Source organism: Protopterus annectens, chromosome 9.part0 (assembly GCF_019279795.1).
Source record: "Protopterus annectens isolate FY-2018-M chromosome 9.part0, PAN1.0, whole genome shotgun sequence".
Taxonomy (NCBI): Eukaryota; Metazoa; Chordata; order Ceratodontiformes; family Protopteridae; genus Protopterus; species Protopterus annectens.
Window position 1 is genome coordinate 449,115,524 of NC_056743.1, and position 21,972 is coordinate 449,137,495.

Below are 21,972 nucleotides of genomic sequence, written 5' to 3' on the forward strand. Positions count from 1 at the left end.
TTTAGAGAATATTTTAACCTTTGAGAGTATGCATGTTAATTTGGTGACTCTGTGGCCACTCCTAAAATTACTGCACTAGTCAAAACACTACCATTTGTATTAATATTAATTTCACTCAGCGTTAGAGTAGCTGGCTTTGGAGTGTCTGGTATTAGTGTCACTACCTTGTAGTCTGGGCAGAAGGGGGCATAGCTGCCAACCTTCCCCAGGTGTGTGTGTGTGTGTGTGTGTGTGTGTGTGTGTGTGTGTGTGTGTGTGTGTGTGTGTGTGTGTGTGTGTGTGTGTGTCTCAGCTGCTTGAAGCAGGGAAACAAAACATTGGTTTCCCAGAGAGGGTGCTGGAAGACCTGGCTCGGATACTCATCTGAGGACCCAACCCTACAACTGTGCCAGTAGAGAGTGTTATTGGGGATCTAGAGAAACAGAAAAAGAAACCAGCTCCGGACTAAATGTGTTCCCTGTGTGCTCTTAAGGGAAATTGTGCTTGATGCAGAGAGCTGCATCTGGAAATAATGTGTGGATCTATTTTTGTTCCAAGTGAATGTCCCTCTCTAGTGTCAGTGGTGAGGATTCAGGCTCCTTGATTACTGGCCCAGAGTGGGGATGTCACACATAGGTGAGCAGTGGTGTGGATATTCACTGAACTTCTGTAGCATGTAAGCAGTTGCCACTAAAGGTATGTGTATTCTCGGCAGTCACAAGGTAAAAATTCAGAGTTTTATTTCGCAACAGTTTTATTTAGTTATTTATTTATTGTTAGTTTAGTTTAGTCAGGGAAAGCAGGCAAAGATGTCAGCAGAGGATTATGGCAAGCTGACAAAGAACCAGTTGGCCAAGTTGTGTGAAGCCAAAGGACTGGTGCATTCCAACCTGACTAAAGAGGAAATTATTTCAGCCTTAGTTGCAGCTCAAACCAGCAACCAGGAGGACAACCTGTTTGGAGAGAGGTGTACAGCCCTCAGAAACAGGACAGTTCACCTTTTCCTCAGAGGACTTAAAAATTCATCTGGAGTTAAAGAGACTTGAAATGAAGGCCAAGCATTTGGAATTAGAATCAGCACAGAGACTGCAGCATTTGGAGGTCTTAGTAGAATCAGCAGACAGAAATGCGTCATTTAGAGGCTAAAGAAATGAAAAGCAGCATCAACATGAGAAGGAGATGCTGACTCTTCGTCAGAGTCATGGACGTAATGGAGAAGGGAATAACCATACCCTAGAAGCAATAAAGGTCAGTAGATTTCTTCCACAGTTTACAGAGGGTGATACTTTTGAAAGGGTATGTAAACAGTATAATGTTGACCAAGGGTACAGTTCCTGACACCCTTACTCCATAGTAAAGCTGTAACTGCGGTTTCTAAATTGTCTGACATTGATTGTTTAAACTATGATAAAGTAAAGAAATGTTTACTTGACATCTAAAGCTTACAGAAAAAAGTTTCATGAGCATAGATGCAAGGCATATGAAAGTGTGTGTGATTATATTGCTGAGTTAAACACTTATCTTCATAGGTGGGTGAGTGGGTGTTAGGTCACCACTTTTGAAGGGCTGGCAGACCATTTGGTGAGGGACCAAGCCCTTAGCACTTTTCCTGAGGACATGATAATCTAGTTGGCAGACTGAAAGTGTAACTCTGCAGATGAGCTAGGGGAAAAAAAGGGGATCTCTACTTAGCAAGCAGGGCATCATGCCACAGGAAGGGGATACCCAGTGCTGCACATGAATCTAAGGGAACCCATGGTGGGCAGCCCAAACCTCCCCAACAGCATCCACCAGTAACCAGGGAAGCTAACAGTTCAGGTACATGGCCAGGATCAACGGTTAAATGTTTTAAATATAACCCATGGGGCCATGTATCATATAGATGTCCATGGAGGCAAGGTGGGGAACAAAAGGTAGGGAAGCCAGCAAGTGGGAATAACAGCATGCCAGTGTTAAGTTGTCTGGAGATAACAGGGGTACCAAACTATCATGTAATATCCTTTCTTACTGGGTGGAAAACAGGCCACTGCTAAGACAGACAAAGCCTCTGACATAACCACTGTGAAGCCTGCAATGGTTAAAGAGGAGTAGAATTTGCTTGGGCATTCCACTCCAGTCAGAGCTTTAGGAGGGGCCGAATTCCAAATGCATTTGGCCAGGGTTCACCTTGACTGGGAGGGTGGAAAAGGAAGCAAGCAAGTAGGTATGTTTGAGGATATCTCTGCAGATGTCTTGATAGGGAATGATTTTGATAATGCAGTAGCTTGTGTGCATGCAGTTACATGCAGTCAGGCTTGGAGACAGGCATGTGGGTCTGATAACCTGGGGGAGACACAGACAGACTCCACATCTGAAGCCAGGGCTGGTGAAGTTGCTATTTCAGGGAGGGAGATACACTGTAGCAGTGAGCCTGACGGTGAGCCACAGATGCTGGCAGGTATTGATGTTCCTTTGTATAGAGTGACTGCAAGGGCAGAGGTGAGTGGTAGCACCCAGGCTGACAGTGAGGCACCACTTTCAGAGGATACCACGCTTCCTGTGGAAAGGGAGCTGGAAGGAGTTACAAAGATAGAGCTGAGACAGGCTCAGCTCTCAGATTCTACACTAAGAGGCTTGAGGGAGGTAGCAAGGGAGGCACCTGATCCTCAAGGAAAAAGGAGATTCTGTATACTCGAACAAAGGTTTAGTGTACAGGGGTGGACCACTGAGGGAGGGCTAGAGGGTGAGGTAATACAGCAGTTGGTAATGCCTACAGCGTACCAGCTGGCACTTCTAGCCATAGCCAAAGGTATTCCATATCCAGATACTCTTATTCTTGTTTTCTGAAATTCTCCTTATTCTGCAATATTTTAACTATTTGGTAGAATGGCTAAGGTACAGGGTTTGATTCTCACCTTTGGAAGGGAAACTGGCTAGGCTTAAAATGACCCACAAGGGCAGCTAGCCTTGTACTTACCTATGAACATATGAACCTTTGTCAGTCACTATAAATAAATCCTTTTACTTCTTAACCACATTTTTTTTTCATTTCTATCCCATTTAAAAACTCTACTTCCATTTTTATCCCACTCAGCAGCTATAACTTCTGAAGAAATGTCTATCTTCCCTAATAAATCTCGCATAATTTCCACTACCCATTCATTAAATTCCTCTTTTAACAGGTAGGTGGAGAAGTGCCATTGTATCATTTTTACTTCTTTACCCTGCATTTGTATCTTAGTTTTTATTGGCACATGCTCTGAAATAGTTATTGGATGTTCATTGAAGCTTTCAATTAAAAGCACATGTTCCTGTGAAATATAACTTCTGTCTAGTCTAGCACAGTTATTGTACCTTAGGGAATAATATGTAAATTCCCTCATGTCTTCCATACCAAATATTTCATAAATTACTTTAGAAATCTACACTCTTTTGCTATATTTTCCCTTCTAGGTCTGCCGATAAATCCTCACTGCTGTAAATCAAGTTCCAGTCCCCACTTATAAGTTTCTAGGTTCATTGGTGTCAACTAGGCTAATGACCACAAAGGCCTTTTTTAAACCTAGCCATGCATTCCAAACCTCTGACAGGTATCACCCTTGATAAGTGGAAGCAGGAGCTAGGGAGATAAAACATTTGCAAGCTGGGGCCTGGGAGATGAACCATTTGCAGGCTGTCTATGTCTATTAGAGACTTAGGTACCAAACCAAGGATGAATTACCTGTTCCTCATCCAATTGTCCAAATTACACTTGAATTAGGTTAGGGAGGAATTCTGCTTTACATGGATGTAGAGCCTATTCCACAGAAGGAGTAGCTTCTGAGAGACATACGTTTTACACTTGAATTAGGTTACGGAGAAACTCTGCTTTACATGGATGTGGAGCCTATTCCACAAAAGGAGTAGCTTCTGAGAGACATACTTTTCTCTCTAGCAGGTCCTGTTCATATCACAGGCAAGGTTTAAGTCTTTAGAATGGGTAATTCCAGTGCTGTTTGTTTTGCAGATATGCAGAAGGCCCATATGCCTTGTATACCAGGCATAGATCTCCCCTCAACAGCCAGTAAGAGACGAAGTACAGGGATAGGGCCTTGAGCCAGTCTGGATAAGACATGTTACTTACATTCTGTATTCTTTCAGTGAGGAATCTCTGTGGATGTTCCAATTGTTGGATGTACCTGATTAGGTACATACCAAAGGGAGCATTGTACTCAATGATAGGTCTGATGAATAATAAACACAGTGGAACAAGAACCTCCTTGGACCTTGATGCTATACCTTTATTTATAAGTTACACAACATAGAATGATTTCCTCACAACTGTATACACATGACTGTCAAAGGCTAGATGTCTATATGTGTCCCAAAGTCCCTGACTAATGGATCGACTCTTACGGGTCTGCTGTCAATAAGACAGTTACCAGGGGTGGATGACTTCCTGAAGGATACTATTATGCTGTTGTACTTTGAGCACATTTTCCAAGCCATCTTTGATTGGAAGGGGCCTTTCTGCACCCTTGTGAGAGAAGTGTGCTGAGTGGAACCCATCTGGTGAAGGGTGATTGGTCTAGGGCTTGCAGTAAGCACCCTCATTAGTTCTTTTGAGTTTTTAAAATTTTTTTTAAGATTCTGGCTTCTGGTATTTAAGCCCTGCGTCTTACCATGTTTTTGCTTGTTTGTGCATCATGCAGCATAATGTACTGCCACCCAATTGTGCTCCATAGCAGAAAAGATCATTCGGACAGTTTTACCCTTAGATAAAGCTGTAGTACATTAGTGTAGTCCTCACCTTTAGTACATCTCCGGTCTAAGAAGTATTGCTAGTGAGCTGTGACCTATTAAACCACCAGCCAAAAACGTCAGTAATACCCATCTACAGTGCACCTCCTAGATCATTCCTGAAATCACCCCTTTTGTGATAATAGTTCTTCAAACATAGCATTATGGACAGTTGGACTACCTTTGTTTCTACTGCCAGTCTGGTTGACTTCGGTCTCCTGAGGCAGTGTAGCAATTCATAAACATAGTACGCATCCAACACATAAATCAGCATACATGGAGGTTCTCTCAAAAAACTTACTGAAACACCAGAGACCTCCAAATCAAAGGACTGCCACAACTAACACAGTTCCCACAGCACCCAAGACACATAGCAACACCAGTGTCTCACCTACCAATCCCTTAAGGCATAACACTCAAAAACCAAATTTTCTTGTCATTGGAGACTCCACAGTGAGACGCACTGATGTCCCACTCACCAGATTAGATAAAAAGAAAGTCATGGCCAGCTGCCTGTCCACTGCCAGCACTCGGGTCTCTCAGCAATATGTACCATTATGATTCTGTCATAGTTCATGTTGGAGTGAATGACATGAGACATACCTCACTGGAGTACATGAAGAGAGACATGAATGGGCTCTTTGAGTATGTGTCCCAGGCAGGTATGTCCCTAGCCTTGAGCAGCATATTACCCTCACCTAGAATTATGCCATAGTATAAACAAAAATGATTGATTTCAATAACTGGATTAGTTTTCGGTGTCACTCAAAGAGGATCCAGTTTCTGTCAGTCCGGGATGGCACGGTCGGCAAACCTCGCTGCTTTGCCAGAGATGATTTACAACCTGGCCCCACTAGGCTTTCAGCTGCTGGCAATGGCTCTTGCCTCCCCCACAGTGCCTTTTAAAGGCAAGGTCTCAAAAACAAAATTGTCGGCATGAAAATTACCAACCATAACAAAATAAGGGTTATGCTGCTAAACGCTAGGAGCTTAAACCAGAAACTGCACACCCTGGAAGCACTTTGATCACTGGAGGATGTAGGCGTCTGTCCAGTCACAGACCTGCTTCAAGGCTTCAGAGACTACCCCAGCCATGCAAGGCTACAATGCCTTCCACACCTTCAGACCACAAAATGAATGTGTGAGAACCAAAGGAGGGGGTGTTTCTATCTATATTAGGAATAAATTCACCTCCCAGCTAGTTAGATTGGACAACTCCACAGAGTTACTTCTAGTTCAGATTACTGTGGGTAAGACCCCAATTCAAGTCATAGCTAGTTATAGATCTCCCTCCATGGATCATGATGTGAATGAGGCCTACTTGACCAAACTGGAATCAATCCAAATATTGGCAAACACTCTGGTCATGGCAGATTTCAATTATCCTACCATCAACTGGGAAACCTACTCTAGCTCTAACTCACTAGTGCAAAAGCTCCTTGACTTTGTTAACTCAAATGCCCTAGAACAAATTGTTCAAACCCCATCAAGAGGATCAAATATACTAGATCTGGTCCTCACTAACATGACAAACAGATGTATCACCGCAACTGTCGGACCATCATTAGTCAAATCTGACCATAAATCAGTCGCCTTCAAGCTGGCACTAACACCAGAACTCACAAAGGGTGAAGTCAGACTAAAAAACTTCACCAAAGTAAGTTATACCCTCCTAGGGGAAGGTATAAATGCCTTCCAAGCCCCACCGCAGCTATAAGTGGTAACTACACCAAAGCTTACATTAAAGCCCTGTACAATCACTTGTATAAATGTATAGACTCGGCTGTTCCAGAGAAAATCAAAGTCAGAGCCCCAAGTAAAAACAAGTCATCCTGGTGGACATCCAAGATCAACAAACTTTACAACAAACGCAAAAAGGTGATGTCTAAGAAAACTAAGACAAGACCCCATCAATGGAAAAGCACCCACCTCAGCCTCAACAGGCATATAAGACAACATGTCAAATCCTCTAAGGGCAACTTTCAGAAAAGTCTAGCAATCACAGCCAAGGATAACCATAAGGCCTTTATACGTAGCCTAAAAGGTAAAACCCAAGCATGTGCAGAACTAGTGACTAAGAGCATCACACACAATGATACCGCAGTGATAGCAACCTGCTAACGGACACAATTGGTGAAACTTTCACTCCCTCATCCCCTCCAAACTTATCACAAACCTTGCCCCTAATTTCCCCACCACCCTACATATCTAAAGAGCAGGTCATTAAAGCCTTGTCTAAGGCAAAAAAACACAGCCTCTACAGGACCAGACTGCATCCCAGTCTGTCTTCCTAACAAACTCTAAAACATGAACTAGCATCACTATTAAGTACTCTGTTCAATCACAGCCTAACCACAGGCTTTATTTCTGTGAAATGGAGAACAGCAGCAGCTATTCCCCTCCAGAAAATTGGCTTAGCAACAGACCCAGTGAATTTTAGACCTATAAGTCTGACCAGCCTCATCTGTAAAGTCATGGAACGTATCATCATGGACCACATAAACAAAGACATAGGCGACCTCCAAACCCTGGATCCGACCCAATTTGGCTTCATCAAAGGCAGATCCTGCCTGTTAAACCTGGTAGATTTCTTTGAAAATGTGAACAGAGCCATTGATGAAGGCAAATCTGTGCACACAGCATACCTTGACTGGGCAAAGGCATCTGACACAATCCCACACTCAGGCATTACTGATAAACTTAGCAAACTGAATGTAAACCCTTTGTTGTTAGATGGTTTGCCAACTGGCTCACAAACCAGTCACACACTATCAACGTGGGTGACTCCACATCAACTGGCAGACCTGTCGCCAGCGGGGTGCCACAAGAGTCAGTACTGGGCCCCCTATTGTTTGGTATATACTTCTCAGAAGTTCAGGCCGAAACTAAGGGGCTGTGGTTGACCAAGTTTGCGGACAACTGCAAACTGGGTGCAATTACTGAATCCCCAAATGATGTCAGTATACTTCAGGAGGGACTTACGCAGACCAGCAACTGATGTCTTAGTCATGGTCTCAAACTGAATACATCATCATTCCTTTCGGTAAAAACAATGTCTCTTCACACTATCAAATTAACAACAATACCCTACATACCTACAAAGTGGTAAGAGATCTGGGATCACAAGTAGGCTGCAACCTTAGCTTTAACCATCATGTGTCTATTGTAGTAAGGAAGGGTTTCTACATAGTATACTTGATTAGCAAAGGCATCACCTCTAGAGCAAAGGACGTTATAACCTCTCTCTACTCATCACTAATCAGGCCCAAAATTGAGTATCACGCCCCATTTAGCATGTACCATACAAAGCACCTGCAGCAACTGGAGAGACCTCAGAGGTTTCTAACTAAGAAGATCAAGGGACTCCAGCACCTGCCTTACACAGACCGACTAAAGTCCCTGTCACTATACTCAGTATCATATAGACTTCCTAGGGGAGACTTATGCTTGGCTTACAGAGCAATCTCCGACCCAAACCTAATGAATCTGATGCACATCCATAAATCAAAAGGGACAAGAACTACCCATTCCAGGGACCTAAATATGGCCTGCAACGTGAATAGGATGTGCTAGAGGGACAGAATTGTCTCCCAGTGAATGCCACATCTTTGGAATAGGCTGCCAATTCATGTGAGGCAGAGCACCTCTATGATACTGTTCAAAAAGAACCTGGACGATTGGATGGGACACCATAAATTCTTACCAGGGATAGCACCCACAACCCTCCTGGACATGGGCAGTCATTACTAAATACAAGCCTGGGTACTGACTAGAGTATCTATGGTATTACAGTGAGATGAAACAGTTTGAAATGACCTCCCGGTCGACAGCCTAGTAATCTCCTATGATCCTATGCATTTCTTGGCATTTAGTTTTAGTCCATGGCTCTGACACATTTTATTTGTCTGTGCCAGCCCTTCCTGGAGAATATTAATGTTGGTGGGTTTTTTTATGACTGCTCCTAATTTGCAATCATCTGCAAATTTGGTCAGCTAGAAGCCCTTGACATCAGTCTTGACTTCAGAGAAGTAAATACCAAAAAAGAGTAGTCTCAGGACCAATCCACGAGGGACTCCGCTCACGACTGGCCTCTTTGTAGAAGTGGACTTCCCAATTCTACTTCCTAGGTCCTGTCTGTGAGCCAGCTGGTTATCCACCAGGTAATGTAAGGGTTTATACCTAACCTCCTGAGTTTGTTAACAATGCTTGAATGAGATATTGTGTTAAATGCCTTGGCCAAGTCAATGAAGGCAGTGTAAACCATTTTCCCCTCATCCATTGCTGTGATGGCAAAAAAGTCCACCAGGTTGAGTAGGCACGATCTGCCCTTGATGAAAACAAACTGGGTTGGGTCCAGTGTATGGAGGTTTCTTTCATCATTGTTAATCTTTTCTATGATAATTCTTTCCATGAATTTGCATATGAGATTAGTGAGACTTATGGGTCTGTAGTTTCCACCGTCTGTAGATGACCCACCCTTGTGCAAAGGGATGACTGCTTCTGTTCTCCATTTCTTAGGCATGAAGCTTGTTTGGAGGCTATAGTTAAATAGCGATTCCAGAAGCCCTGTCATGTTTCATGCTATTTAGAAGGCATCCAGGGATATCATCTGGGCCCTTCGATTCAGTGTGTTTAGCCTTAGAGACAGCATTGAAGAACTGTTCCCTAGTGATAGTAGGGGGAGTTATATTTGATGGCATTTCCTGAGGGAGCTTGAGGGGAAGAGATGGGTAAAGTTAGAGCTGAATTTGTTTCCCAATAGATTTGCAATATTTTCTGGCTTAGTATACGTGGTTCCATTAACAATGAGCTCAGCACACAACTGTGTACTGCATTTGAGGTTGCAGATATAGCTAAAGAATGCTTTGTGGTAGTCTTTGGGATGGAGGCCAAATTTACCTCGAATTTGGCTTTGGTAGACTTTATTTTTCCTCTGAGGTGCTTGTTTAATTTGATGAGAGTGCTTTTATCCTGCTGGGGAATACATATCCTAAATCTTGCCATGATTTTCTTCTTTCTGTTACAGAGCCTACTGATGCTGTGATTTCACCATGGTAACTTGTTTTTTGAGATAGTTCTGTACTTATTCCTGGTGGGTACAGCTGCCTCTATACAGCTATTTACATACTTGTATAGGGTTTCTGTGACCGGTCCTGAATAGGCAGCAGTGCTCCCTGCTGAAAGCTAATTATTTCTTTCAAAGTTTTTTTAAGTTCTATAATAGCAGTCTTGGTAGAACATAAATTCATGCCAGCATAATCCTTCTTCCTTGTCAGTAGCCCATTACTACAACACATCTACCATTATTATCTTCTTTCCTCTTCTATCACTATTGGATCTCCTCTAATAATTAGAGTATAAGTACTCCCCTTTTTCTTCCTCTCTGATATTCTGGTGAAAATCCATCCTGAAATCCCTTCTTTATCAAATTCACATACTCATTTCTTTCTAAAAGTGTTCTCCTGTTGCATTGTTACTTGCACTCTGCAATTCTTAATATAATTCAAAACTCTCTTTGTCTATACCTGTGAGGTAATTTACACTTCAAAATAATATGGATAATGTAACCATTACAATAAGAAGTTATTATTCTCACATTATAAATTACATTTTTTTCAATGTCTACTTCTAACTTTTCTGTTAAAGGCACTCTCTGATGTTTGGCAGGTTGATCTTTTTATACAGTTGTTTCTTGTCATCTCCATTTGAACCTATGTCACATTTTAAAGGCTTTTTGTTTTAATGAAAACACGCACACACACACACACACACACACACACACACACACACACACACACACACACACACACACACACACACACATTAATTTTAACACAGATCATTACCAGGTATAAATGAAGCAGTATCACTCAAACTATTCCTCAAAGCTACAGCCCTTAGACATTAATTATACAACTTAAATGTTTAAAATGTGTATATATGTAAAACGTATATGGATGTTTGTTTTTTTTTAAGTTTTAATGAATTTTTGACAATGTATTTACCATTAAGGTGGATTGTTCTTATGGATTTTAATTAGTAAAGTAGGAGGGTGAATTGATTGTTATTAATCAATGGTTGATTATTAAGCATTTATAAATGAAATTAAGTCATTCAACTGTTGTCTGAGGAAGCGGTCATAGAGATCATGAAAGTGCTTATGTTTGTTATTTTAATAAAGAAGTTTAAACCTTGCTGTGGTAAATCAGGCTTTATATATTTTTTCACACCCAGGAACATCCCTATAATTTATTAACTTAAACCAAACAAAAAAAAAAATACGTTCATCTTCAAATATTGAAGTTTAACCCTCCTGACAGAAAAACTGCCCCAAATTGACAGCTGCATCTACATGCATTACATAACCTACAATTAAGGTTATACATGCTAAGACGCATGTTACAACTTGTGCTCCTACTTATACTAATTGCTGACTGTTCTTTTCTTATATCTGTCCCCCACCTCCATATGAAAAATAGCTTGTATGCTATCAGATCGAAAAATTGTATGCTTTCAGAAAATATTGTTTTAGCTATATGAAAAAGTGTCCTGGCTATCTTTAAATAAAACTAAAATATACCCGGTTCCAGAAAATGCACTAAAGTATTTAGGTACCAGGAAAGCTGCTATCTCTTATTCACTTCTGATAATTTTGAACTTTATTTTTTACTGAGCTGCTTGCCCTTGTACCTTTTAATTTTACATTTCCATCAGCAAACAATGCCCATACAGTTCAAGAGTTATTGCCTGCACCTGAAGTCAGCTTTTCTCTATGGAAATATATTTACAGAATGTACAACTGCCTTCAGCTGTGGACATCTACAATCACAATGAGCATTTAATTGCTAAAGGAAAACTTCTCATTGAATTCACAATGTTTTCTTATCTTTCAAATCCACATGCTTACACACACACACTCAAACTTGTTTTAGGTTACATCAAGGGCATTAATCAAGACATTAACCTATGCAAAAGTAAAAGAAAACATCTCTACTCTACATATATTTTAATCCGTGCACCCCATCCCCCATCCCAACACGCCAATATTAGAGCATATTAACTTAAACTTGCTTTTGTTCAGCCTTTCTTCTCTTTTTACATTGTAATGCCTACAGTTGGGAAAAAAATTCTGAAGTCAGCTGGATATAGCAGCTTGAATATCACACCTACGTCTTGACATTCCCGATTGCTGGGATAAATTTGCTTCTCTTCTGACTGGTGTACAGTGAGTAATCATTTTCCGGAGACACTACTGGCTCCAATTTTTAATACTTTGCCCTTCTGCCACAGTTTTGTTTTGTCAGAATCAACTGTTTCTGCTGGTATGATTGCATCTTTATTAATACAAACTTTTTTTAAATATCTTTATTGAGTTATCACTTGTAACACAGGCAAATTTACGTTTATACAAAAGTAATCAAACTGTACTAACAAATTAACATTAACAAACATTATACTTTACATATATTGCCATATATCATAAAACCTAAACAATATTACATAAATTATTCTATTCCTGCCCCTTTTTCAAACAAGAAACATCTTTATTATATCATCATTTATGCCATAAGCGATCATACATTTATATAAATGAAAACGAACCACACTGACAATCTTAGTTGCAAGCATTTTACATCAAAAATCATTTAGACACACTCCCAGTTGAAAACATCATTTATAATCTACCCAATCATTTTCAGTCAAACATTATATAGCTCATTTAAGTCCTGCCTTCGTTTAAACCTCAGGTTTTGGATGCTTTCTAATGGCCAGATATGAAGCATGCACTCAATGTGCTTTTTAAATTAATACATTCTGCTGTGGAATAACAGTCCAGTTGCTTATACCCATCCATCCATCCTCAACCCCTTTTCCCATTTTGCAAGTGGGGTCAGGGTGTCACTTCTGCAGTGACAATCATCTTGAGCCAAGGTTTACACTGGCAGGTGGCTAGCCCTGCCATGGTAGTTCATTCACACTACTCATTCACACACACACTCTCACCTATTGCCAATTTAGAGTGTCCAATCCACCTACTGCATGTCTTTGGAATGGGGGAGGAAACTGGAGCATATATGCTTTCAGAAAATTAATAATGTCTGTCCCATCCACTTTCTCTGCTATAGCAGAAACTATCACATTTTCTCTTCTGCATGCTCTGTCCTCTATGTCTACAATTTTTGAAACAACTGTTCTTGAGAACTCTCATACTTGACTAACCTTTTCTTCATTTCAGCCTCTGATTTTTGCAGTTTATCAGTTCATCAGAATAGCAGCTTCTTCCATTTTTTCCAGCCAATTGTTATTTCAGTTGAAATACTCCTTCAGTGTTTCATTTATTTTAATCAGATCTGAATACATTTGATTTATTTTTTCTAAATTACTGGTAGCCATCTCTTGTACCAAAGCTGGAGCTTGAATTGCTTTTTGCTGGTCAGCTTCAGGATTCTTCCCAGTTAGTATTTTCTCTTCACCTTTTCTAGATTATTTTCTTTAAGGCTCTTTACATTTCTTCTTTGCTGACATCCATGCAGTATACTTACTAGCCAGTAACTGAATTTTACTCAAGCTGATAATATCACTGGTTGTTGCTTCTCAGTTTCTTTTTTTTTCAAACTGGGAGAACTGAAATGAATCTGTTGATCAGTGTGCAGTCATCCTGGAAGTCCAAGTGGCCATGACTTCTGAGTGCACTGAGTATGTCAGGGTTCCAAGGCGGTACTCTAAGGAGTCCAACATATTTCTGGACGTAATGTACTAATAACAATAGGAGTGCCTGCTGGGGACAACTTATGAGAGTCCCCAGTTTAAGATGCCTAATCTGAAAAGTGAATGGTGCTGCAGGTATCATCTGTCACTTCTACAGTCATCTGAGGAACAGCCACCTTGTCCTTTTCCACCAATGGGAAGAGAAGGTGAGGTAAAGTGCTCCTGAGATGTACTGTAAGAAGACAAGAAAAGTACATGTAATTGTGCTGTATTATATAACTTCCAGGTCAACTGCAAGACAAAGCATCATGTAAATTTTCATTTCTTTTGCATGCTTTTCAGCTCTGGGTAAATGAATGTCAGCAAGCTCCTCTTTAAAAAGCATATGGAGCATCTCTCCAAAAGCAGTACTAAGTTCGTAACTGTACTAGTATAGCAACATACAGACGTTATAACAAGAAATTTGTGTATTTCATACTATTTGTGGTTACTTCTGCCTGTGGGAATACACACTTACTCACACAACTGTACTGTCCATGCAGCCCAAGATGCTGTCCCATCCACCTAACCTGTGTGAGGTCCCCACATGATCAGATTAGGCCTCATATGCCTAACACAGCTTGTCCTTCCAGCATGTCAAGCACAGTGCTTTATTTCACACCTGCAGAGTTCACATTGTACTTCTATCTCACACCCTAACTTGCTCTGTGTACTACCATAGTCCTGACATTTTCATAGGCAGAACTGGTCATCTTTACTGGAACAGTGCATGCAGTGCCCCAACCAACTCACATGGCAGTGACACACATCCATGACATGCTCAGGACTACTGACTGGCATATACATTACTACCTATCAGTGAAATGCTTATCACTGCCCATGTTTACGCCAGTGGTTTTGCTAGTGGTACCTTTTCTTACTGGCCTGGTCACTGTATTGCCTTGCAACACGTATAGACTTGGCCATTTCCCTTGGCCATATCACACAGCTTTATGGATGTCCCACAATACCTTCCATAGGCTTTGATGTCCTGCAATGTACCACCTATATCATGCTCCCACATACACGCAGGAGGCCTGGGTAAAGAAGTCACCTGTGACCCATTGCTTGCAATTCCACCTTACCTAGTAGTCTGCCTGACAGCAATATCCTTAAAATTGGTATTGCATATCACACAATAATTATTTTATATTTATCCAGGTATTTTTATGTTTGATAGATATATACGGGCCTGCTAACATTTTTGCATGTTGTTTCTCTATCTTTCTAATTATCATTTTTTTAGTTGATATTATTGTTTTTAATTCTGCCCATTATGTTACTATTTTCTGTAGTGTCAGCCACAGCTGTGTCCATAATGAGGCAGAGATCACCATACTATCAACCCGCAATGCCATCTCCTGCTGGGTATGAAGGTCATCCTGCAGAGGCAACGTATTGGGTACTGTGGTGGACTGTGGTGGTCTGTCACTTGAGGGGTTTTCTTGCTTCCCATGGGGATGCCACCTGCAGGTCCCAATATGTTATCCAGAAGTTAGAGGAGGTGGTAACAGCGGTGGTGGATCTCTGGTGTGACATCTGTTCTGGTTACCTGGGAAATGTCCTTGTGCAACTGGGAGCATCTCAATGCTGCCTAGCCCTACCAATTGTGCCAACAGAGGCACAGCCTAATAGGGAGAACAATCATGGAGGGAACTGCTCTTTGACTGTATGCTGTCCTGAGCAGCATGAAATGGAGTTGTCACTGTCACTCTACCCTATCCACCATCATGGTGCTCCTCTACTTCTTGTGTTTGACTTCCTTCCATTGTTTGTAGTACAGTCCCTCCAATCATCACTTGTCCTCCATGTGTCTCCACACTGGGTTCTCCCTCCTTCTGTATAAACAACACCACTTTTGGTCTTTGTTTTATTTCTCTGCTACTGGTACCATCCCTATACCTTGCTGCACAAGCCTTCCCCTTACTTCCCTAACCCTTCACCATTCTTTGTTTAAAAAAAAAAAAAAAAAAAAAGACGCACACACACACTTTTTCCTCACCCATCCTAGACTTTCTTTCCCCTTGTCCTTTTGTGTATTCCTCTGCTTGCTTGTCCCTCTGTATGTACATGCACTTCATTGTGATTTGCAGGCCACACGACAATCACTGTGGTATGCTCCTCTATTTGCAGTCAATGCAGTTTTTGCCAGGGGACTCTCGATAAACAGTTACTCAACATCATGCTAACTGCTTCATATTACACTGATAATTACCTGTGGGCAGCATCATTTCAGTTCAAGTACAAGAGTTAATCATTTTGCAGCCACATAAACAACATTTCTGAATCCTAGGGTAGGATTCTCATGGATATCTTTATATTTAGTTCAGTGGCAATTTTTAATCTTATTTGAGTCATGCTATACATCAGTTTAATGAGGATTACTGTGGGATTTGTTAGTTGCATAGAATGAATAAGTATTTTAGTTAAGTTTTAGTCTGTATCATCTGCATTCTGTCTAAAATGTACAGTTCATCCACTGTGAAATTATAACATTTCTCTGTAAGCTTATTTATATATTGTTTACTGCATCATTATGTATAACCCATTAATGAACAAATTCTTAGTGTATGTATGTAACCCATGATCTTTCTATGTATGCAAGTGTAAAATGCATTCTTGCTTATTTCATCTATGTTGTTTATGTAATTATTTGTACAGTTGTTCCTGCTTTGTGACTCAGGTTGCGGCTGAAAAGTGTGAATAAGCAGTCCACTCACCTGGTTAACAAACACATAATCAAAAAACACTCAGAATCAGATCTGTCTTGCTGCTGCCATCTTTCCAGTGACTATTTGCAGTCAGTAATTCATTTTATATTTTATTCCCTTATTTTAATGCTTTTAATTTTACAAATAATGAGTTTTCATTTCAGAGGTTATATTTAGGTATGCAGTATTGTTTCTGTGTGCGTGAGTTTGTGCGTGTGTGTATCTTGTGTGTGCAGTGAGTATTTTTTTTTCTTTTCACATTGAAATGAATGGTGAATATGGACCATATTTCTTTTGTTCTTTTTTTTTTGTTTGTTTGTTTCATTTGTAAAGGTTCAAAGGAAAGTACTAGGCTAATTGCTCTTGAGAGCCATTCTAAGTCTAGCCAATTTCCATTTTGGTGCATGAATTAATGTATCCCGTTTGGTATTAGACTGGCCTTACCCATCCCATGGTCAATAATTATATTTTATCCCTAGTAATAATAACTGGGATCATACTATAAATAATTTGAGGGCACATGTGCATGGTATAATGCATTTAGGAGCAGCATCTGTCCATTAGTAGTACTGGGAGAAGTCCTGGGGTAAATAAATACCCATCCATAGACCCAACTTGTGGTAGAATATGGACAGAGATGAGCTTTGTGTTATGTGGATGGGGACCCTGTTCCGGAGCAGTGGTACCCTCTTCAAGATATACCTGTACCTGTAAACTGTTCTGTTGATGTTGTAAAAGAGGTTTAAATCCCCAGACTGAGTATTTCAGATGCCATTTGAATTGCTGACGTGCATAATGTCTGTGACGCCCCTGCACTGGCCCAGTAATCAAAAAGCCTGAATCCTCACCACTGGCATCAGTGAGGGATGTACACATTGGGAGGATGACAACTACACACACAGTAAAGTACATTTTCCCTTAAGACCACAAAGAGATCACAGTCAGTCTGGGGCTGGTTTCTACCTCTTTCTCCAGATCCCCAATAAGACTCCCCACTGGCACAACTATTTGGTTGAGATCTCAGCTGAGTGGCCAAGCCAAAACCTCCAGCACCCTCTCTGTCTAAACAGTGCTCCGTGTCCTTGCTTAAGTAGCTGACACACACACACACACACACACACACACACACACACACACACACACACACACACACACACACACACGCACACACACACTTTGAGATTTGATTTGTATACAAACACACACACACACCTGGGGAAGGCTGGCACAGGTAACTTGTTATGCCCCCTTCTGTCCAGACTATAAGGTAGTACCAGCTGCCGCCAGTCACTACTTATCAACTACTTTTAAGGCCCTTACCAAAGGGTGCCCAATCTTACTGTGTATTGTTATTATTAATCCAAATGGTAAGTCTAACCAAGACTTTCAAGGCTATTTAGGGGTGACCTGTACAGTGTCACCAAATACATATGCAAGTACTCTAAGAACTTAAATATCTCTAAACAAACCAGCCACAATTAAAAGGTTTAAATATATTTAATAATAAATAATAAAAGAACAAGACAATACTTAAACAGCACAGTAACTACAGAGTTCAGAATCACAGGAAATATTTTAAAACAACATTGCAGGACAGTCTTAAATAAATACAGAACAAATCTAAACTAATCTTTGCTATATTCCTATCTATATCTAAAATATACTATTTCCTAAATGACTTGCAGAGTAAGGCAAATGCAGATGAGAAGTGCTGAATGGATGATTTAAGTCCAAGACACGATACAAAATGCTCTCTCTCCCTCTCTGAGAGAGTTCTTAAATTAATATCACATATTACTGCTGGGTTAGCCTGGATGACATCACTCTTTGTCACCTGCCTTCAGTTCCCAGGCTAACAGAAACGTAAAAAAATGTAACATTTCTCTGTGAAGAATACATATCTCTCAGATGTTTGCCCCGAACTGGAAGTCGTAAAACAAACACTTTTGCATTTGAAACATAGTAATTATTTCTGTTTCAAGACAATAGGAAAACCTCTAGCTCTAGACATTGTGCCTGTTTCACTGAAACTGGGAGATAACACGATCATAAAACAATCACAACTTATTTTCTTGAAGTTTTGTAAGTTAACTCTGTGTGTTCCAGCTTCTACTATTAAAACATACATTTGCACAGGTATACAGTTTATATACATTTCTGTTTTTTTTTTCCAGTGTGATACACTTTGGTTACATTCTTGAAGCTCAGTACATAACATACAGTTCAACACACACTTCTGCACCAGTAGTTTAATATACACATGACATATAGTTCTCTTACATTTGTAAGACAAGCATATGAATCATATTAATATTCACAAATGACACACGACTATCCACAAAATCCCATATAGCTGGGCTGGCAGTGCCACATTCCTCTATATAAATCATATTGATATTTTCAAGTGACATATAATTATTTATAAAATTCCAGATAGCTGGACTGGCAGTATTTCCCCTGGTGTCACATTTCTCCCCTTCCCGAAAACTCAAGCTAGTTTTTCAAGTGACCCTTGAGAAACATTGCTTGAGAGGGTTCAGCCTATCTGGGAATATCTTACCCCATTCTCTGTCTTGAGATTCCAGCTGCCCTGGCATTGCTGAACCCAGTAGCATGCTGCACAGTCCCATCACATGCCTGTGACCCTAGGCTTCACCATAGTAATTTGGGATTTTGCTGGCTGGCTCCCTGTAGCTATAGATTCCCCTCTGACTCCTCCTGCCTTGTACTGCAAATACTTAGCACAAGGGCTTCCCTGTCACAGTAAGGTTTCATCATGTTAACATGGTACAATCTGTACCGCTGCCTCCTACCTCGCAGTTCTACCATGTAGTTAACATCACTGACTTTCCTTACCACCTTGTAGGGTCCCTCCCAAGCTGCCTGCAGCTTATTGTGTCTGACAGGAATGAGAACCATTACCTGCTGCCCTAGAGCATACTCTCTAGCTTGAGCATTCCTGTCATACCAGACCATATTCTGCTGTTGAGCTTCTGCCAGGTTCTCCTGGACCAAGCCCATGAGTTCCCTGAGCCTTGTTCTGAGGTTTAGGACATATACCACAACAGACTCCTTGTGGGATTCACACTCACCCTCCCACTCATCTCAAAACAAATTTAGAGGTCCCTTCACCCTATGCCCATACAGCAACTCAAAGGGTGAAAAACTTGTGGTTTCCTGGGGAACATCTCTGTAAGCAAACAACAGATGGGGCAAATATTTGTCCCAGTCCCTCTTAAACTGGTCTGCAAATGCCCGTAGCATGGTCTTAAGTGTACAGTTTAACCTCTCAGCAAGACCATTAGTCTGGGGATGGTAGGGGTGGTCTTTATGTGCTTCACCCCACAGAACGTAAGCAGACAAGCCAGCAAGTCTGACATGAAATTGGCATCTCTGTCAGTTAGTATTTCTTTTGGGAAACCTACCCTGCTGAAAATCTCTAACAAAGCATTTGCCACCTTTTCTGCAGCAATGGAGGACAGAGCCAGTGCCTCAAGGTATCTGGTAGCATAATCTACTACCACTAGGATATAGTTTTTCCCTGTGGAACTTGGGGTACTCAAAGGCCCCACAATATCCATAGCTACCCTCTGAAAAGACTCCCCAATCACAGGCAAAGGCATCAAAGGAGCTTTCACCTTGTTTCTTGCCTTGCCTACCTTTTGGCACTACTTACAGGTCCTACAGTACCCTGTTACATCTCTGGAAATCTCAGGCCAATAGACGTTCTGCAAAATAAGTTTCTTTGTACATTTTATGCCCATATGAACTGCAAAGGGAATATCATGGGCTATGGCTAGACTTGCCAGATGGTAGGCTCTGGTCACTACCAACTACTGTATTCTCTAACCCTCTAGCACTCCATCAGGGGTCCACTCTCTATATACAGTAACCCTTTGTCCCAGTATACAGATTCCCCCTTACCTTGACAATCAGGTGCCTCACTAGCAACCTCCCTTAGGCCTTGTAATGTATGGTTTGACAGCTGAGCCTGTCTCAATTCTCTCTTTGTAATCCTTTCCAGCTCCCCTTCTATAGGAAATCTGGTATCCTCTGACAGCAGTGCCTCACTGTCAGCTTGGGGGTACTACTTCTCATCTCTGCCCTTGCAGTCACTCTGTCCAAGGAAACATCAGTACCCACAGGCAGCTGTGGCTCACCTTCAGTCTCACTGCTACAGGGTAGCTCCCTCCCTGAAGTAACCACCTCACCAGTCCTGGCTGCAAGTGTGCGGTCTGTCTGGGTCTCCCCCAGGCTATCAGACCAACATGCTTGTCTCCATGCCTGATTGCATGTAGCTGCATGCAGACAGGGTACTGTATTATCAAAATCATTCCCTATCAGGACATCTGCAGGGTGGTAGTTTGGTACCCTTGTTGTCTCGAGACAACCCATTTTGTCATTCCTACGTACAGACTCTCCCAACTTTTGTTCCCCACCTTGCCGCCGTGGACATCTATATGCTACATGGCCCCACTAGTTGCATTTAAAACATTTAACCCTTGGTCCTGGATGTGTACCTGGATCAGTGGTTTCCCCTGCTACTGGCGGACTCTGTTCTAGCAGTCTGGGCTGCCCATCATGGGTTCTGTTACACCCATGACCAGCACTGGGTGTCCCTTTCCTGTGCAGTAATGCCCTGCTTCCTAGGCACAGGTCTCCCTTCTTCCCCAACTCATCTGCATTAGTGTATTTTCTGTCAGCTAACCAGATTCTCATGTCCTCAGGCAAAGTGCTAAGGGCTTGTTCCCTCACCAAAAGTTCTGCTAGCCCTTCAAAAGTGGTGACCTGACATCCACCCACCCACCTATGAAAATAAGTGCTTAGTTCAGCAATATATTCACACACACATTCATCTGCCTTGCGTTTATACTCACAAAACCTTTTGGTATAAGTTTCAGGTGTTAACTTAAAATATTCTAGCAAACAGTTTTTTATAACATTATAATTTGAACAATCAGTATTAGACAGTTTAGAAATTACAGTTACAGCTTTACCATGGAGTAAGGGGGTCAAGAACTGTACCCAGAGCCCTTGGTCAACATTATACTGTTTTCATACTCTCTCAAACATATGAATGAAACTATCAAAATTATCCCCCTCAGTAATTTGTGGAAGAAAGTTACTGATCTTTGTTGCTTCTGGGGTTCGGTTACTCCCTTCCCTATTACCTCCACGACTCTGGCGAAGAGTCAGCATCTCCTTTTCATGTTGCCTCTGCCTCTCATTCTCCTCAGCCTGCAGACATCGCAGTTTCTCATTTTCCTCAGTCTCCAGATGTCTCAGTCTCTCTGCTGCCTCTATTTCCAAATGCCTGGCCTCCAACTCAGGTTTCTTTAACTTCAGATGGATTTTTAAGTCCTCTGTGGAAAGGTTGAGCTGTCCATTTTCTGAGAGTTGTACATCTCCACAGCCAGTCTGATTGTCCTCCTGGTTGCTATTCTGTGATGCAGCTGTGACTAAAGCTGTAATCATGTCTGCTTTAGTCAGGTCGGCATGCACTAGTCCTTTAGCCTGGCACATCTCAGCCAACTGGTTCCTTGTTAGCTTGTCATACTCCTCTGCTGATATGCTTGCCTGCTCTCCCTGACTAACTAAGCTAACAAAAAAAAAATAAAACAATTGTGATATGAACTCTGAATGTTCACTGCATGACTGATTAAGAGTGCAAATGCCTTCAGTGACCACTGTACACAGGTTACAGGAATTCAATATCCACACCACTACAAGTCAATTAATATGTGATGTGGCTATCTCACCACTATCAACCAATTAA